Genomic DNA, 17,894 nt, shown 5'->3' with positions numbered 1-17,894 from the left:
TTCATACATACAAAAGACAATTACAGAGTTAAAGCTGGTAAGGCCCAATGATACAAGACCCACAAGAGGATGTCGGTGATGACTGCCCGCCCCTTCAAGATTGTGCATTCTCAGGCACTGGGGAATCCAAAATGCTGGGATTTTTGGGGCCGTCATCAGCAGTTGGCGCTAGGTTTTACAAGTCCTCTTCAGAGAATTGCTGAACCTCGAAGCCGGAAGGGATCTTGTAGGCTTCTTCGCCGAAAGCCTTTTCAACCTTGGCCCAATCATCCTTTTTCCAACCGGCAGCGTGGGCAACACATCTCTGAGCAGCAGTCCAACCTCCATCAAAACGATCTTGGAGTTTGGCGCAGAACTCGTCGGAGGCTAGATAACGGCCGACCGCTCTCTGGCGGATACCAGGTTTGTCAGCTTCCATTTCTTAAACCTTTTCTTCAAGGCTCTTAATTTTTATCCTGGCATCCCGGAGATCTTTCTCAACTGAGGGAAGCCGCTCAACGACCTTGTTTTTCTCAGTGATCCGAGTCTTCAAACTTTGCACCTCTAGCTCGAGATTGGCAACCCTCTCAGCCTTGACCTTCAGCTCCGACATCTCTTTGTCGTCTTTCTCTTTTATTTTCCTCAAGTCATCCAAAGCTTTTTCAGCATTTTTGATGACTTCCTGCATAGCACTTTCGCTGGCGGAGGCTTGATGATGTTTTTCCTGATAGTAACGATACATCTCCACCAGCTCTGTGCCAGACATGACGGCCTATAAAAAGTGTATATATAAGTAAAAATAGGGAAACCGATAACGTTTAAAAAAAAATAAATAATAAATAAAATAAAAAATAGAATAAAAATAATAAAAAATATAATATAATTACCTTCATCATGTTGTGCATATGAGTAGCAGCAAGGGGGCCGATTGGACCAGCAGGTCTGTCCATCGGCAGTGTCAAATTGCTCAACAGCCGATAACCGAGATTCCCACCTTGCATTGGGTCATCGGTTATCATAGATTCGTTCCGGCCGACATCCGTAGCGGGTTGCCAACGGTCGCCAAAATGGCCAGGAGGGACGGCAAACCCCTTCAAAACTTCATCTGGAAACCTTCCAGAAACTCGTTCAATCCATTGATTGGACCGATAAGTCAAGGCTGGGATGTTGGAATCCGACCCAACCGTTGTAGGAGCAATTGCGGTGGTTGCCTGAGGCTGACGAGGAGATTCAGCAGAAGTGAGATCTTCGATCTCAATACCCTGAATAACCTTCTTTACAATGGCCTCAGGGCTTTTAGCTTTGTTGGCAGTCGGGGTCTTCTCAGACACCGACTAATCTTTCTTCTTCTCGGGCGCTGGTTGATCCTTCTTCTTCTCGGCCCGCCCTTCAGGTTGCCTAGGGCTGAAGATCACAATTCCACCTCGCCGATTGGCTAGAGGTGTTAGTTTTCTTTTCTTGGCATTATCATCAGCCATGATCTCAGCTCTCCTTTTGGCACTGATAGCTAGGGCACGGCCACAAATGGAAGCGAGGGTATCGTAAGGGCTAGAGGCTTTGGGGCAGTGATGAGTGACATTTATGTCACTCCTAGGATAGTGTTTATGCCTTGTTTTAGCTTGTCTTAGGGTGTTTTGTAGTTGTTTTGTTCAAATAATGCGTGCATACATGTCTCGATGTGATTTTAATGAAATCGCGTATATTGTTGTATGCTTGCCTTCATTGTGTGTTTGCACCGTTCCCTATACCTTATTTCTTCCCTTGGTGTTTGTGCTTAGGTATTTGAAGTCTTGGATTGCAAAGAAGAAGCCAAGGAAGCATGAGAGAAGAATCGAAGAAAGCAAGGTGCAAGGGCGCAAATAATGTGCGGGCGCGCAGCCCTGTGAGAACCCGCGCAAAATTGGCGAAATTGCAGAATCGAGGCAGAAAGTTTTGCGCGGCCTGTGCGCGACATGTGCGCGGGCGCACACCCACACCGTGCGGGCGCGCACACCTAAGCACTAGCCGCGCAACCCACAAATGCGCGGGCGCGCAGCTACTCTGCGCGGGCGCGCAGGCTGCTGCGAGGGAGCGCAGGCCGCTGCGAGGGCGCACAGACCGCTGCGAGGGCGCACGCGCGGGCGCACAGCTACCATGCGCGGGCGCACAGATCCTTGCGCGGGCGCACAGCGGGTCCTGTTCAGCGTTTTTGCGCGATTCTTTATATATTGCGGGGCTTGTTTTGTAAAAAGGGAACTTCATTCTTTTAGATCTTTTTCCCTAGTTTTAGGAGAGCTTCTCTCTCTAGGTTTAGCTTAGGATTAGAGTAGTTTAGAGAGAGAAAGTGAGGGTTTCACCATTGTTGAGCTTGGATTTTGAAGAAGAAGATTGATCATCTTGTTTGTAGACTTTCATCTTCAATCAATGAGAATCTCTAACTCTCTCTCCTCTATTTTTATTTGCTTTCTTTTGATTATCGTTTTTGTTGTTGGTATTTCTTGTTAATCATGTTGATTCTTGATTATTTGTTGATTAATCTTGTTGTTATCATGATTAGTGAGTAATTCTCCCATTAAGGGGATGGTTGTGGTGTAGTTGGATCTTGAGCATGTTCTAGGTTTAGAGTTGATTTATTTGTGATTAAAGTCTTTATATGCTTGATATTCTTTAATCTTCTTGCAAGTGCACATTGTTGGTTGATTAAAGGTGAATCTTTGCTAACAAGGAACGGAAGTTGACTTAGTTAAGGTTCATTATAATCGATTGTTATTTAGTACTACCTCCTAGTATATGGTTCTAATGTGGAAACATAGAGGCTATGTTAGGAGAAGCCAATTGACCCCGGAAGGCGGCTAGATTGGATCCTTTATTTCGATATTTGAGCATGTTTAGTTCATAATTAATTCAATTTCTATGCCTTTGTTTATGTTCAAGTGAATGCTATTCCTAAACCATTTCCCTTAATGCGTTATTTCTTGTTTTAGCATTTTTAGACTTTAGTTTATTTATCTCCTATTCCGGACTAGCTTAATTGTCGATAACATTTGGTGGTGTTTAACCGTTCTCTGTGGTTCGACCCCTATGCTTGCCTTATACTCGTATTAGGTTTGTTTAGGTTGTATAAATTGTATTTGATCTAGGTGTAGTCGTTTGACGACGCGATTATTACCTTGTCAAATTGGCGCCGTTGCCGGGGAACGGCTTCCATTATCGTTGTGTTATCTTATTGAGACTAGTCCATTGTGAATAATTTCCTTTTGGTTTGTTTTTCTTCTTGCTTTTATTTTGGTTTGTGTATAATTCTTGAGCTTTCTTGTTTGGTTGCTTGTTGTTTGTCTTCATTGAGTCATGGATCAATTTGTCCAAAATGAGATGTCTTGTTCCTCTTTGCCTCAATTTGAATATGAACCCTTTTGGGTCTACTTTAATAGGTTTGAAGACTTCTCTAATTTCCATGGTTGTTCCTTATGGGAGGCTTGTGAAGTTATTTATTGGGGATTGAATGAGTATACTCGAGGGGTGATTGAAAACATGTGTAATGGTCATTTTCGAGCCAAATCTTTGGATGAGGCTTGGGATTTCTATATGTGGTTTGCCAAGGATGGTTATGAGCAAGAGAATAATGCTAATTCTTGTGATTTTTCTAGCTCTTGCATGCACTCTAATGATGAATCCTATGCTCCCCAAGATGCAAATCCCTCCCCCTTGTGTGCTATTTATGATGAGATGCATCTTAATGTTGATAATGTTCATGCTCTTTCTCAATGTTCTTTAAATGCGTGCATGGATGTTGATGATGCTCCCCATACCCCTAATCCTCACTTGCATGATCTTCCCTTTACCTCTTCCTTTTCCAACATGATTCCAAATGAGTTTTCCCATGTATCTAGTGAACATTTTCGTGAGGGTGATTCAATGGGACATAGAGAGGAAGGAGAGTTGTTGGAGAAGCTCAACGAGATGATGGAGAAGGTTAATGAGATGACGGAAAAGAAAGAAGAATATAACAAGGAGATGAAAGCTAGGCTAGAGGCACTTGAGAGCCAAATTTCCCACCTAGCTCAATCCCAAACAAATGTCCTTCCTTCTTCTTCCCCCTCCCATATGGTTGAACCTAATTGGGCTTTTGAGTGCATGGTTGAGGATGATTATGATGATGATGTTGAAAGCGATAGAGGGTGTATGGAAGATACTTCATTTGACGATATTTTGAAAACCACACCCTTTATCCAACTTGAACCTCAACACTCTTTGCAACCCATTGAAGATCCCATTTTGGTGGACTTAGAAACTAATTTGAGGTTGTTAAGAGAAAAGATGGGTTGTGGTGATGATGAGATACTCATGTTTGATCATGTTAAGTTGGGGAATGTTGAGAATGAAAACCATGCTCTTATTGAGAGTGAAGAATCCCAATTGGTGGTTGAGGACATTTACAAACTCTTTGAGGGTAGTGAAGATGTGTTAGAAGGGAACTCTTTGGAGGAAAAGGCTTGTGTTTCAATCCCCACCCCCTTTTTAAGAAAGCTTACCAACCTTCCTTCTTGCCCTATCTCACTTCCATATTTCCTCAAAGTTCCACCGATTGAGGGGCCCCTAATCTCTTTAGCTCCCCATTACCCTTCTTTTGAACTCAATGATGGAATTTCACCTTCCAAAAAGCAACAAAATGAGTTTGTTCCTCCCTTTTCTCTCCCTAGTTCTAGTTTTGAATTTTCTAATTCTTATTTTATTGATTTTTCTTTTGATTCTTTTACTTTTTCTTTTCCCCCTTCTCTCAAACATAAAGTCTCCTTGTACTTTATGTTTGCTTGTCATATGAGCATCGCGTATGCTCTATTTCTTGATATGTTTGCCAGTGCATATGACAAGCTTTTGCGTTCTTTGTCGGGTTATTTACTAGATTGGTCTCGCTTGGACGTTAAACAAGCCTTTGCGGGAAGTAACCCGTGTTTTATTGCTTTCATTTTCTTTTGTTTTTAGATTAGATTTTCTCTCATGGACGTGTTTGTGTTCCTTGCTAGGTACACAACTTGATATACTCTTGCGCATTGGTGATGATCAAGAATCAAGGAAATGTGCCTCAACTTACCTATCATGTGGAATTCAAGCCTTATTTGTAGAGATTGTGGCTCATATGAGGTTATTTCGGGTTTTTTGTGTGATTTTGCATTTATCCCATATCCGGTAATATCCTTCTTTTCCCTCTCTCTCTCTTACTTATTGTGACTTGAAGATCATGTGTTGGTAATGTTGGATTAATTTTTCCTTGTTTTCCCCTCCTTGGTTTCATCGTTTATGATTTGAGAGCTTGGTTTCATTCAAGCTTGGGGGAGGGTATTCTATCATGTTTGGTGGGATGTTGATTCATACATGTCATGCACTTGAGTATATGCATTTCCATGTTTTTCATGCTTTTGGAAAATCCAAAAAGATTTTTGTTTACTTCAAGGCAAGTTTAGCAATCGTGTTTTGTTTGTTCTTAATTGGACATTATATCTTTTGGATTTGTTTACTCTTGAATGCCTTTCTTCCTAAGTGGTTAATGTGTGCACGGCTTGAGAGTGTCATTGGTTGACTCTAGGATATTACATGCTAAGGTAGCCGGGTTAAGAACTTTTAGGGCACCATGAAGCCCTAGTTCACGGGTATGTGGTAAGATGGTGTTGCTCTCTATAGTGGATTTGGCACCCTTGGTTGGTATTTGCTTAGTTATAATCCCGTGTGAGGTAACATTGTTCTAGCCTTCATCACTTTGTTGTGTGGCACATTTGGATCCTTAGCTATGCATGTCTTGATCCTTGTTTTGACTTATAGCTCCCAAGATCGTGACCGAAGCACTCTAGGGGAGGAAAAGGGCACTTCTTTCTCTTTTTTTTTTTTTTTTTTCTTTATCTTCTTTTTGTTTTGTTACAAATTTGATTTTCTATTTTGCATAAACCTACTTGCTAACCAATTTGAGCCTTATGTTTTCCGCTCTTGTTTAAACCACATTACAAACCTAATGACCTATGTTTACCAACCTTTTAGTTAGTGAAGCATTGGCATGTGAGGTTTGAGTTTTGAGTTGTTAATCATAAACAAGATGCATTTTGAGATTTGGTTAGAGTTGAGCTTGTAAAGAAATATGCAAATTTATGAAAATCAAGTGAAGTTTCAAGGAAAAGCCGTCCAAAATAAAAAAAAAAGGCAAGGACAATGAATAAAGTTTAAAAAAAAAAAAAAAAAAAAAGCAAAACAACAAAAATTTTCTAGATGGTTTCATTTTCTTCCTTAGTTTAAGCATTGAGGACAATGCTTTGTTCAAGCTTGGGGGAATATTGTGTGTTTGTTTTGAATAAGCTTGGGGAATGGCATTAGTGGTATTTTCGCTTGATATTTAGTGAATTCTTGAGTGTTTTTGAGTGTCGGCCGCACTTTTTGCTTCACTTAGGAAATATCACCAAATTTTAAATTTTTACCCCGCCTTAACCCTTAGCCTTACGTTATAACCAATAAAAAGACCCTTAGACTCTAGTGGGTTAGGTCAAAAGAACGGTGGAGGGAGATAGACTTCAAACCTATGGAAAGAGTATGCATAGTTGAGACGTCGGGATTACCTTCTCAAAGTTTTTCATTTCTTTATCTTTTTCCGGTTCCTTCGTGGAATCTTGAGAAGCTAGCATAAGGGTTGATTTGAAGCTAGTGGAGAGAACGTGGCCCGATTGGTTGGGGCTAGGGTGGATTGAGTCCTAAGTAGTTCTCTATGCTTAGCATGTGTTATGTTTCAATCAACCATTGACATCTTGAAACGTGCATACATTTGTCCATTTAGAAAGGTTTGCATTCATTAGTACTTGTCCCTATCTCTTGTCCATATATGAGCTTGTGTTTGCTTTTTCTCTTCGTGTTTCTCTTTTTTTTTCCTTTTGTTGCCTTGCCCTGGTTTTTCTCAAGAGTTGTGGGTTAAGCTCTTAGGAAACCCTCACGAGACCTCACTCGTCCTCATAGGCGACTTTGGGGTTTTAAGGGCTTGTTGTAGCTAAAAACAACCGTGATTCCTACGACAGTGAGTTAGTGTACATTCTTTCTCCTTGTTTCTATTTTGTTTCTTTTGCTTTCAATAATTTCCTCTTGTTCTCTTTTGCTCTAGCTTTTCTCGAGGACGAGCAAAGGTTTAGCTTGGGGGAATTTGATGAGTGACATTTATGTCACTCCTAGGATAGTGTTTATGCCTTGTTTTAGCTTGTCTTAGGGTGTTTTGTAGTTGTTTTGTTCAAATAATGCGTGCATACATGTCTCGATGTGATTTTAATGAAATCGCGTATATTGTTGTATGCTTGCCTTCATTGTGTGTTTGCACCGTTCCCTATACCTTATTGCTTCCCTTGGTGTTTGTGCTTAGGTATTTGAAGTCTTGGATTGCAAAGAAGAAGCCAAGGAAGCATGAGAGAAGAATCGAAGAAAGCAAGGTGCAAGGGCGCAAATAATGTGCGGGCGCGCAGCCCTGTGAGAACCCGCGCAAAATTGGCGAAATTGCAGAATCGAGGCAGAAAGTTTTGCGCGGCCTGTGCGCGACATGTGCGCGGGCGCACACCCACACCGTGCGGGCGCGCACACCTAAGCACTAGCCGCGCAACCCACAAATGCGCGGGCGCGCAGCTACTCTGCGCGGGCGCGCAGGCTGCTGCGAGGGAGCGCAGGCCGCTGCGAGGGCGCACAGACCGCTGCGAGGGCGCACGCGCGGGCGCACAGCTACCATGCGCGGGCGCACAGCGGGTCCTGTTCAGCGTTTTTGCGCGATTCTTTATATATTGCGGGGCTTGTTTTGTAAAAAGGGAACTTCATTCTTTTAGATCTTTTTCCCTAGTTTTAGGAGAGCTTCTCTCTCTAGGTTTAGCTTAGGATTAGAGTAGTTTAGAGAGAGAAAGTGAGGGTTTCACCATTGTTGAGCTTGGATTTTGAAGAAGAAGATTGATCATCTTGTTTGTAGACTTTCATCTTCAATCAATGAGAATCTCTAACTCTCTCTCCTCTATTTTTATTTGCTTTCTTTTGATTATCGTTTTTGTTGTTGGTATTTCTTGTTAATCATGTTGATTCTTGATTATTTGTTGATTAATCTTGTTGTTATCATGATTAGTGAGTAATTCTCCCATTAAGGGGATGGTTGTGGTGTAGTTGGATCTTGAGCATGTTCTAGGTTTAGAGTTGATTTATTTGTGATTAAAGTCTTTATATGCTTGATATTCTTTAATCTTCTTGCAAGTGCACATTGTTGGTTGATTAAAGGTGAATCTTTGCTAACAAGGAACGGAAGTTGACTTAGTTAAGGTTCATTATAATCGATTGTTATTTAGTACTACCTCCTAGTATATGGTTCTAATGTGGAAACATAGAGGCTATGTTAGGAGAAGCCAATTGACCCCGGAAGGCGGCTAGATTGGATCCTTTATTTCGATATTTGAGCATGTTTAGTTCATAATTAATTCAATTTCTATGCCTTTGTTTATGTTCAAGTGAATGCTATTCCTAAACCATTTCCCTTAATGCGTTATTTCTTGTTTTAGCATTTTTAGACTTTAGTTTATTTATCTCCTATTCCGGACTAGCTTAATTGTCGATAACATTTGGTGGTGTTTAACCGTTCTCTGTGGTTCGACCCCTATGCTTGCCTTATACTCGTATTAGGTTTGTTTAGGTTGTATAAATTGTATTTGATCTAGGTGTAGTCGTTTGACGACGCGATTATTACCTTGTCAGGCAGCGCCTGATAACCCTTTTCCCGTCAGGAGATAGGCCGAGTTGCTTATTGTCCAACTTATCAATACCTGGAAACAAGGAATATAACTTCAATCAGTTAGATGTGGATAATCTTTTAAAAGAAAAAGGAGCAAAGAGGAAAGAAAAAGAAGGAAAGGAAATTCAAATAAACAATACCATAATCGTCAGTCCAACACAGACCGACGCGGGATAATGGCGCGTTGCCCAGAATGTAACTAACATTCGACACCCACACCGCAGGAACAAAACGGACCTTGTCATCTCCTTCATCATATTCAGAGATGTCAAAATGATTAACAGCTCTCTCCTCATGCTTCCCAAGATCCCTCTCAGGGATTGAGTCAAAACGGGGATGAGGTCGAAAAAAGGTTCTCCTCAGAGGATAATCCTCAGGAACCGACATGAAAAAGAACCTCACTTGCCATCCCTTACAGCTTGTCAGCTTTGGGTGGACGGTGTATTTGCGAGGTTGGGTATACAAAGACCACCACCCATCCGACTGACCATCTCTTTTTAAAGTAATCAGTCGCCTAAAAGCGTTAAGGGTTAGGGGATAGTTTCGATATAACATAACCCAGATGGTAGCAATAACGGCCCAGATAGTAGGAGGAGTAACCTGAACTAAACAGACGTTCCAGGCTTTCAAGATTTTTGCCACAAAGGGGTGTAGAGGAAAACGGAGGCCGAAGTCTAAATGCTTCATGTAAACGGCCACAGAACCTGCAGGACAATCTAATACTGAGGCTCCAGATGGGGGAATTGACAGCTCATACTCGTCGGGTAAGTTGAAAATTTTTTTAGCGCGACGGCAGTAATCTCTCTCAATTGCCGTTTTCCTAAAGTCATCGCTTATCTTCGCCTTGGCTACTTTTCCATCTTTTGCGAGAGTAATAGGTTGACGGAACTCAGCTCCGTCGGTCTCGGAATTATAGCCCTCATCCAGACTTTCTTCCTGAATAACTTCTGCCGTCAAATCGACAATGTCGTCCCTACTCTCATTGTTGACACTATCTTCTTGAGTCTCGTCATCCTTTAAAACCGAGTTGACGGCTGAGTCGTGCACTGGAGATGACGGACCTTCCATAGGGTTTGCAGGGATGTCGTCCACAGGTTCTTCTTCAGAAGAACTTACAACCTGACCTTGCCCAGGTCTCTTGCTGGATTCAGCTGCCTTAGCGGCCTCAGCTGCCTTAGCTGCTTTGGCGGCCTCAGCGGCTTCACGGGCAGCAGCTCGAGGCTGATAACTGGTACTCTTTACCCTTGGCATGGTGTTTATACCTATATTGCCAACGTTAGTGCCGTATTGATTAAAATAGCGTCTCCCAGTAAAGTTGCGTAAGTGATAACGGACACTAACAGGCTCAACCTCAAGAATTTCGGTATCGGCAGGGATATCAGGGTTAGTAGGGTGAAAGGCACTTTCACGATGAGCGATAGTCCTATGTATCATAAAAGCGCGTTTCTCTTCTTCAGAAGATAACGTCTCAAATGGGTAATCAATATTATCAGAAAGGGAAGATGAATTACCCTGGTTTCTACCGGTTTCTTTGCCTAAGGATTGCCTAATTAAGCGACGCCTAGCAGTACTAAGGTTAGGGAAATTCTCTTCAACACTATCTTCCGACATTTAATTTAAAAATGAGAAAATAAAACAAAACATGCAAAATCAAGAGGTTAAGGAGCGGCAATACCTTCGACAAAAGTCGCTGATACGATGGACTTAAAGTGAGAAGTGACGAAGAAGAAAAGTGCGCTGAATACACTAAGAGGCGTACACCGAAATTAGGAAGAATCCGTCAAAAGCACTTTTTTGTTGGAGAGCAATTGTGATTGAGAAGAGTTTAGAAGAGAATGAAAGTGAAATAAACAAAGAACGACGGAATTTTTGATCTAAAAAGAAAAACTGAAGAGTCAATTGAAATGAAAGGCGGTTCAGAAATCCAACGGCCCTGAATCAATAATCAATTTCAAAAAGCAACGGCAGGATTTATGACACGTGTATTAATTTTCCCGCTTCAAAAAAAAAAAAAAAAAAAAAAAACGGTTACATTTCAATTTTGTAACAAGTAGACCTTGTCTGCTATCGGCAAACAAGGTCACTTGGGGAGGAAAACGGAGTTTTTCGCTCCCGAGTATTTTGTAACAAGTAGACCTTGTCTGCTATCGGCAAACAAGGTCACTTGGGGAGGAAAACGGAGTTTTTCGCTCCCGAGTATTTTGTAACAAGTAGACCTTGTCTGCTATCGGCAAACAAGGTCACTTGGGGAGGAAAACGGAGTTTTTCGCTCCCGAGTATTTTGTAACAAGTAAACCTTGTCTGCTATCGGCAAACAAGGTCACTTGGGGTGGAAAACGGAGTTTATACAAATGTAAAACTTCTCAGCAAAAGAATATAGAGCTTAAATATAGGGGTATATACAAAACTTCTCAGCAAAAGAATATAGGGCTTAAATATAGGGATACATATACACAAGTCAATTTGTCTGGATACAAGTCAAGCAAGTAAAGTGAATTGTGACAAAGCCAAGACCACAAGATCAGTAATAAAACTTTGTCAGTAAGCAGTACTTGACAGAGTACAAGAAACGTTGCTACAATACAATTTACAGCATAAGGAAAAGTCTAAAGAATGAGATGTGGAACCCAAAGTTTGTTTCGTTAGGTTCAGCTTGTTATTCATATAAACTGAGCACGATGATGAATGATCATACGTCCTCACTTGGGGGGCTAATTGTATGGGATGATATCTGGGCATGACCGATATCTTGTGAAAACACGACCAGGTTTTAATAATTATAGAGAAGATGCTGATATGTTACAGAATGAAGACATGTCGGCCCGCCGAAATGCAACACGTGGCAACAGAAGCTCAACACTTGGCACAAAAGGCTCTGCATGGATGAGAGCCACCTGTCAAGGTAAACTATTATAAATAGTTGGTAAGACCTCATTAATGAGGGCATTAATTACTCTCTCTCTCTAATCTCTCTCTACTTTCTCTCTCTTACTTATCTTCTTTTCTCAAACACTTTCTGACTTTATCATCGGAGTGGTTATCCCCGGATCACCCCGGGGTTAGCTAACTTCTTCTCATTGTGTAGGTTCTCAGCTTGCCGATAGGGGTATCAGAATCTCAGGTCCGAGTTCTTGGAGGAGTCGGGATCAGACAGAAACACTTACTTAAGGTTGCGCATCTGAGTACATAAAGTCTTATACGCTAAAAGATAACAAATCATTATATAAAGATACAAAAGATCTTATATAAATTATGGAGAATAATGTACGCGCAACGTCCGAAGTTGTACGTGACACTCCAATGCGACATTAGACTTACGTACATATGATGCGTGCAAGTTTGACTATTCGCACATTTATATGTCAAACAATGCCTATGAGCCCTAAACTCTAAACTCTATATCTATAAATACCGGTCGCAATTTGTGTGTAAAGGTAATGAGAAATCCCAAAGGTCCTACGCTTAGTTGCTTGGAGTATTGACACGACACATCATTCCTCTCCTTTCTCCCAAATCTTCAGCCTAATTAATCATATCGTTATCGCTCGTGGTTCCTAAGGAAGGATTCCATAGGTGTGTGAAGTAGAGGTTGATAAATCATATTTATATAGGATTTAAAGGCACGCTTATGGTACTTTTATAGTTGGTTATATAGTCATTAGTATCGTTTTTCGGGTAACTTTTATATAAATTGTCACATTGTGCTAATTTCACTTCATTTGACATATCCTCAATTTTTTAGGTGATTTCATAGTTTTTTAGATACTTTTAGTGTACTTATAGTCGTATTAGTTGATAATTAAATGGTTTGTATTAAAGACAAGATGTTTTTTCTTAAAAAATTTAATGTTCGATAATGGTTAACGTTGATTCTTGAAGCATTTAATTAAATTCTTTAATTACCTAGGTTATTGATTTGATAATATTATGGCTTATCGTAAGCGATTTGGGTAAAGTCGGTGTTACAAAGCTCTAGTGTTGCAAGATTTTGGGCCTTGGCACTCTTCGCTGAGAGAAGGCTGAGCAAAAGAATCCAGGCTGAGCAAAAGAATCCGAAAACCTGAAAATCCAAAGATTTGATCCGCATCCGATCCAATAATTATGGATACCTGATCCGGAATTCAATTTCAGATTAGATGTCCGATTCGAAAATTTGGATACGAATATTGGATCGGATATCCAACTTTTGGATTTCGAATATCCGATATTCGGAAAAAACCACTAAATTTTTTATATACTACCCCTGTTACATAATATTTGCAACGATTAGACATTTTTTCTCTCTACTTTAGGTCAAATCGTTGCAAATAATATGTAGTGGAGGTAGTAGTAAAAAGAAATACTTCTGACACTCACCATACCCTATACTCTTTTCTTGTAACTATCCCATGCCACTGCCCACCTTTCTTTCTCATATTTCAATTTCTCACTTTCTCTCTTTTCCCACTTTCTTTCTCCTCTTATCATCTCAAATTAAATCTCAACTTTCTGTTTCACTTTCTCAAATCTTATTCACAGGCATCGACCACCAACTGAACTACATTAGTGGGCACTCTTAGTATATTAGATCTCCTCTAACGGTTCTCGCTCACCAACCTCCACCGATCGCTCAAGCTTCTCGGTTAACCAAATCCAACGTCGTTATCGAGTTCACATCAACCGTCAGAGTACTTTTTTACTTTGTATTTTTTTTTCATTTTGTTTTACATGATACTTTATGTATAATTAGTCTTACATGGTATTAAATTAGTTGATTCTAGATTTTCTATTTTTTGGGATTTAATTGTTTAAATCAGTTTTTCAGATAAATCTCTATTTTGTGTATTTATTTGTTATTAAAAGGTTCGGACATTGGATATTCGACATTTCCAATCCGAAATTTTCGGATAAACGAATATTCGGGCATCTGAAAATTTCAGATTGGATACGGATATCAAATAACTAATTCTTCGGGTCCGGATATCCGATCCATGCTCAGGCCTAGCCGAGAGAGCAAGGCATTGCGACCAACAATACATCAAAAAATGCCTTAGAGACCTGTTAAAATAGGCCTAAGAAACCTCTTCTTAGGAGTTCTCTATTAGCTCATAGGTCACGTTGATTATGAGACCTCGTCAATAGAACATGTTTCTTTGGAACTTATAAGAGATCTAACAAGTGAGACAATAGGGTTCTTGTGCGTGTTTATATTATAAATTTAAGAAGGCAAAGAGTTTCGTTGTACGTTATCATGGCCAACAAGTCTCATACTCGCCATTAAAAAGACCTATTAAGAATGATTACAAATCTCTTTGTTTCTTTTTTTAAATTTCCTAACCCACGGTTTTAAGAAGGAAACCAATTACTTATGATAATAAGTTTCTTATCTCCCTATATGTGTTTTTTTTTACCAATTTTCAAAATTATATTTGTATATGTTCTTGTATGATATATGTACTGTATTTGTTCCTGTGTGGCACCTGTAGGGTATTTCTACCTATAATTTTCAGCTACTATATGCATATATATATACATTACTCCATAATTTTATAATATTCACGTAGCATTCAATAATACACAAAATTTAATAAACACTTTTACAAACATCCATTAATTATAGCATAACCTCCAAAAGTACTATAAATCATAATAAAAGAAACTCCAATATTCCCCAAAATTATAAACCAAACTCATTTAATTTCCATGCCATCTAAGAAAAACCCCAAAATTACTATACAAAAAATTCTAAAAATCACAGTACTTATCCCAAAAATAATGGACAAACTAGACTCAGGAATATTTGAATTATATTCGAACAAGTTTAATTAAATAAGAATAATGATTGTTAATTGAAAAGATTTTTTGTTGTTATTCTGTGAAATTATCAAATACAAAGGTAATAGGGTATTTTGAGTCCTTTTCTCTTTAGAGACATGGTTTACTAAATTCTTATTTATTTTTCTAAAAATAAAAATTATATATTGTATTTTAAAATGAGCAAGCAACACTAAATTTTTGGCCATCTTATCATGGGTTCATCTAAAGTAGAAAGAGAAGCTCAATCAAAACATTTCTTGTGATTACGATAAGAAAATCTTGAGCAAAATGACCTCAAATTTCAAGTAAGGATAAGATATGCTTCATACGGATATCACCAAATTGTGTTTGATTATAGAGATATGGGGTGGTTTTAGAGATTGTTGAAGAGAGGTGTGGTTTTGTGGCATACTTAACCAAACTCCACTCATATTGTAGTTTTTAAGGTGTATGGTGCATTTTTGCAAAACTCATGGGTATATGGTGTATTAAAAAAGTCAAAGGGTATTGTAGGCGTCGTTAGAAGCGCGTCTACGTAAAGCATGTGGTGAATATGCTTGGCACTCATAAGAAGTGGGAATTGACATTACGACTAGGGACAACGATTAAGGACAAAGCAAAATAGGGAGTCGCCAATAATTTTTTAAGGAACTTGTAAACCGTTCACGGATCATTATAAGGCAACCACGATCAAGGAAAGGCAACAATGATTGACCTATGAAGGTTACAACCATTCATAATCCATGAGAGTACTAATTCCATATGGTTCGGAACCACGAAAGAAGGATCGGGGATGATGGTACGAAGTGAGTCATAGAGTCACATTCGCCTGTATTGGCCTCTGCTCGATTCTTATAGTTAAAATATTCCTGTGATCTCAAAGGCATACAAACAAAGGTTCAATTCGCTCCAAACTATTGTTAAGCTAAATTGGTTGAATATTAATGCAGCACATAATTCTAAAATATTAGCAATCACTTCAATTAAATAACAAGATTAAAGGAACCTAAACCGGTTGTCCAAATTATCTTATTAAGCGTCATATTCAATACATATTCCCTTTAACATGCAATATCGTGATCATATAATAACAATAGAATAAACAACGTTAGTAAAATGAAATAACAACCCTAATCATGATACTAGCAATATAAAATAATAATAAGAGTAATTAAGTGAATTAATTACTTACAATCCGCACGGTCCTTTAAATTGCTACTTCATGAATAAATTGTTAGTAACTTCAATAAAAATATTAATCAAATGGAAATTAAATTAAATAAATTTAGAATTAATATGGTCTAAACCCTGAGTTATATTTACCTTTTACGCCTTGGTTTAAGGAAGGAACCCCGAACTGCAGAAAGGAGGGGGTATTTTATAGTGAAAGAGTAGAGGGAAGACACGGAACCCTAAATCGATAAAAACCCTAAAAAAAGGTTGACGCGACACGGCAAAATGTGCCGTGACACGGCACAGGTGTTCAGCGACACGACAAGAATTCCCGTGATGCGGGACATAAACATACCAACTGAGGATAAAACGCGTTAGGGTTTACGTGGAAAAGACACGAGAAAATTCCGTGACACGGCAGTGTCCACCATGGCACGATACAGTCCACCGTGTCACAGTAAAAAAGTGTGTGAGAAAACGCGGAAATTACACGGAAAAAGCACCGTGCCGTGTCACGGAAACAGTTACCGTGTCACGGCAAAAAGGTACCGTGCCACGGTGGAGTTTTGTGGAAAAAACATCGAAAATGGCACCGTGACACGTTGTAAAGTACTGTGTCATGGCACCCCAGGCAACGCGCCACGTCATGCACTGTGACACGGTGCTTTTACACTGTGCGCGGTAATTCTAGGTTTTTACACGTTTTTAAAATCATTATAACTTTTGATCCGTAACTTGGAATAAAGCATATAATGTATCATTCGAATTTTTATCAAGTCTTTTTTCCAACTTAATTGGAATCAGGTTAATATCATTTGTATATTTTATGATATGGCCGTTTTAGTAAAAGGGTGTCGGTTTTGGGCCGAGTTTAGTGTTTGGCTCATATCTTCTTCGTTATAACTCGGATTTAGGATTATGATATATTGTTGGAAAGCTTATTTCAAGGCATATCCAACCAAATAATAACTAGATCAAAATTATAAGACCAAAAAACCAATTTTGTTTCGGGGTATTTTGGAATCCCTTGAGATACTGGTCACGTTATTCTAGGCAACGGGACTCGGACACCTACAAAACACGAATCTCCAGTGATCAAAGATCCGCCTCCGATGATCAAGTTACTGATCGGAAATGAAATAAATGTAGAGAGAGAAAGTAGATAGAAGTTGGAGCTTTTAGTCCTCTTTGCAAGGATATGTCACAATCCACCCCTCCCATCATCAATGATTGGGGTATTTATAGGGGTGGAGAATTGTGATCCTTAGGGTAAGCGACCTAGAATTTAGGGCCATTGATTGGATGCGCAATCAGTAAAGGATACGTGTCCTCTATTTTGGGCATCCTGGTGTAAGGAGGCCTTTATGACATAGTTGATTTAAGGTGCTCTCTTGTTCATTGTACGTGTCATCTTCCTATGGTGACATGTGTCGCCCATTTATTGGGCCACGTGTGATCATGGATTAAAGCACGTACTTGGGGTATTTTTACCCTAAACATTTGCCCCTCAAAAGGGGTGGCTCGTCCCAACTGGGCCACCACCTCTAATCTTTACTTGTTCGAGTACCTTAGGTTCATTTAAGACATTTTCCTATTGTTAGTAGGGCCGGACAGGACTTTCTGTCTGCCTTATTGGGCTAAGCCCCTCGTCCAAATGTCCTGATGCCTTTTAATGAATATCAGACGGATCATCAGTCGGACAGGATTGGCCGAATGGCATCACACTTGGGCTAGGTGCCTTAGCTGATTCGTCTGACATCTTCAGGGTATTTTAGCCTGATTGGTTGGGCGAGATGGGCTGAGTGGCCTGGGCCAAATAGCTTTTGGTTGTAAACCAGCTGTTATCCATTTCTCAAGGAAAGGTTCAATTTCCGAGACAACTTTCGAACTTAACGGGTGTGACGCATGCTCGACTTCCGTCATAAATGTTCGGTTATCAGTGCGAATTCTGTCAAAAGAGGCGGAACGGGCAAAAACCGTTTGAATTCTAGGTTAAATTCATTTTGAATGTTAATCGTTCCTCCTTCTTTAGGCAGGAATAGATTTTTACCGTTTTACCCCCTCCCCCCAAATTTTGCCTATAAATAGAAGGCTTTGACTTCACAAATTTTACTTTGCATTTTCACCATCTAGAGAGAAGTCTGAGCTCCTAGAGAGAGAAAGTTAATTCCGCCAAAAATCCTCAAGA

This window comes from Chenopodium album, chromosome 27, assembly GCF_948465745.1.
Source record: "Chenopodium album chromosome 27, dcCheAlbu1.1, whole genome shotgun sequence".
Taxonomy (NCBI): Eukaryota; Viridiplantae; Streptophyta; class Magnoliopsida; order Caryophyllales; family Amaranthaceae; genus Chenopodium; species Chenopodium album.
The sequence above is the reverse complement of the archived record's forward strand: the minus strand, read 5'-3'. Positions refer to the sequence as shown.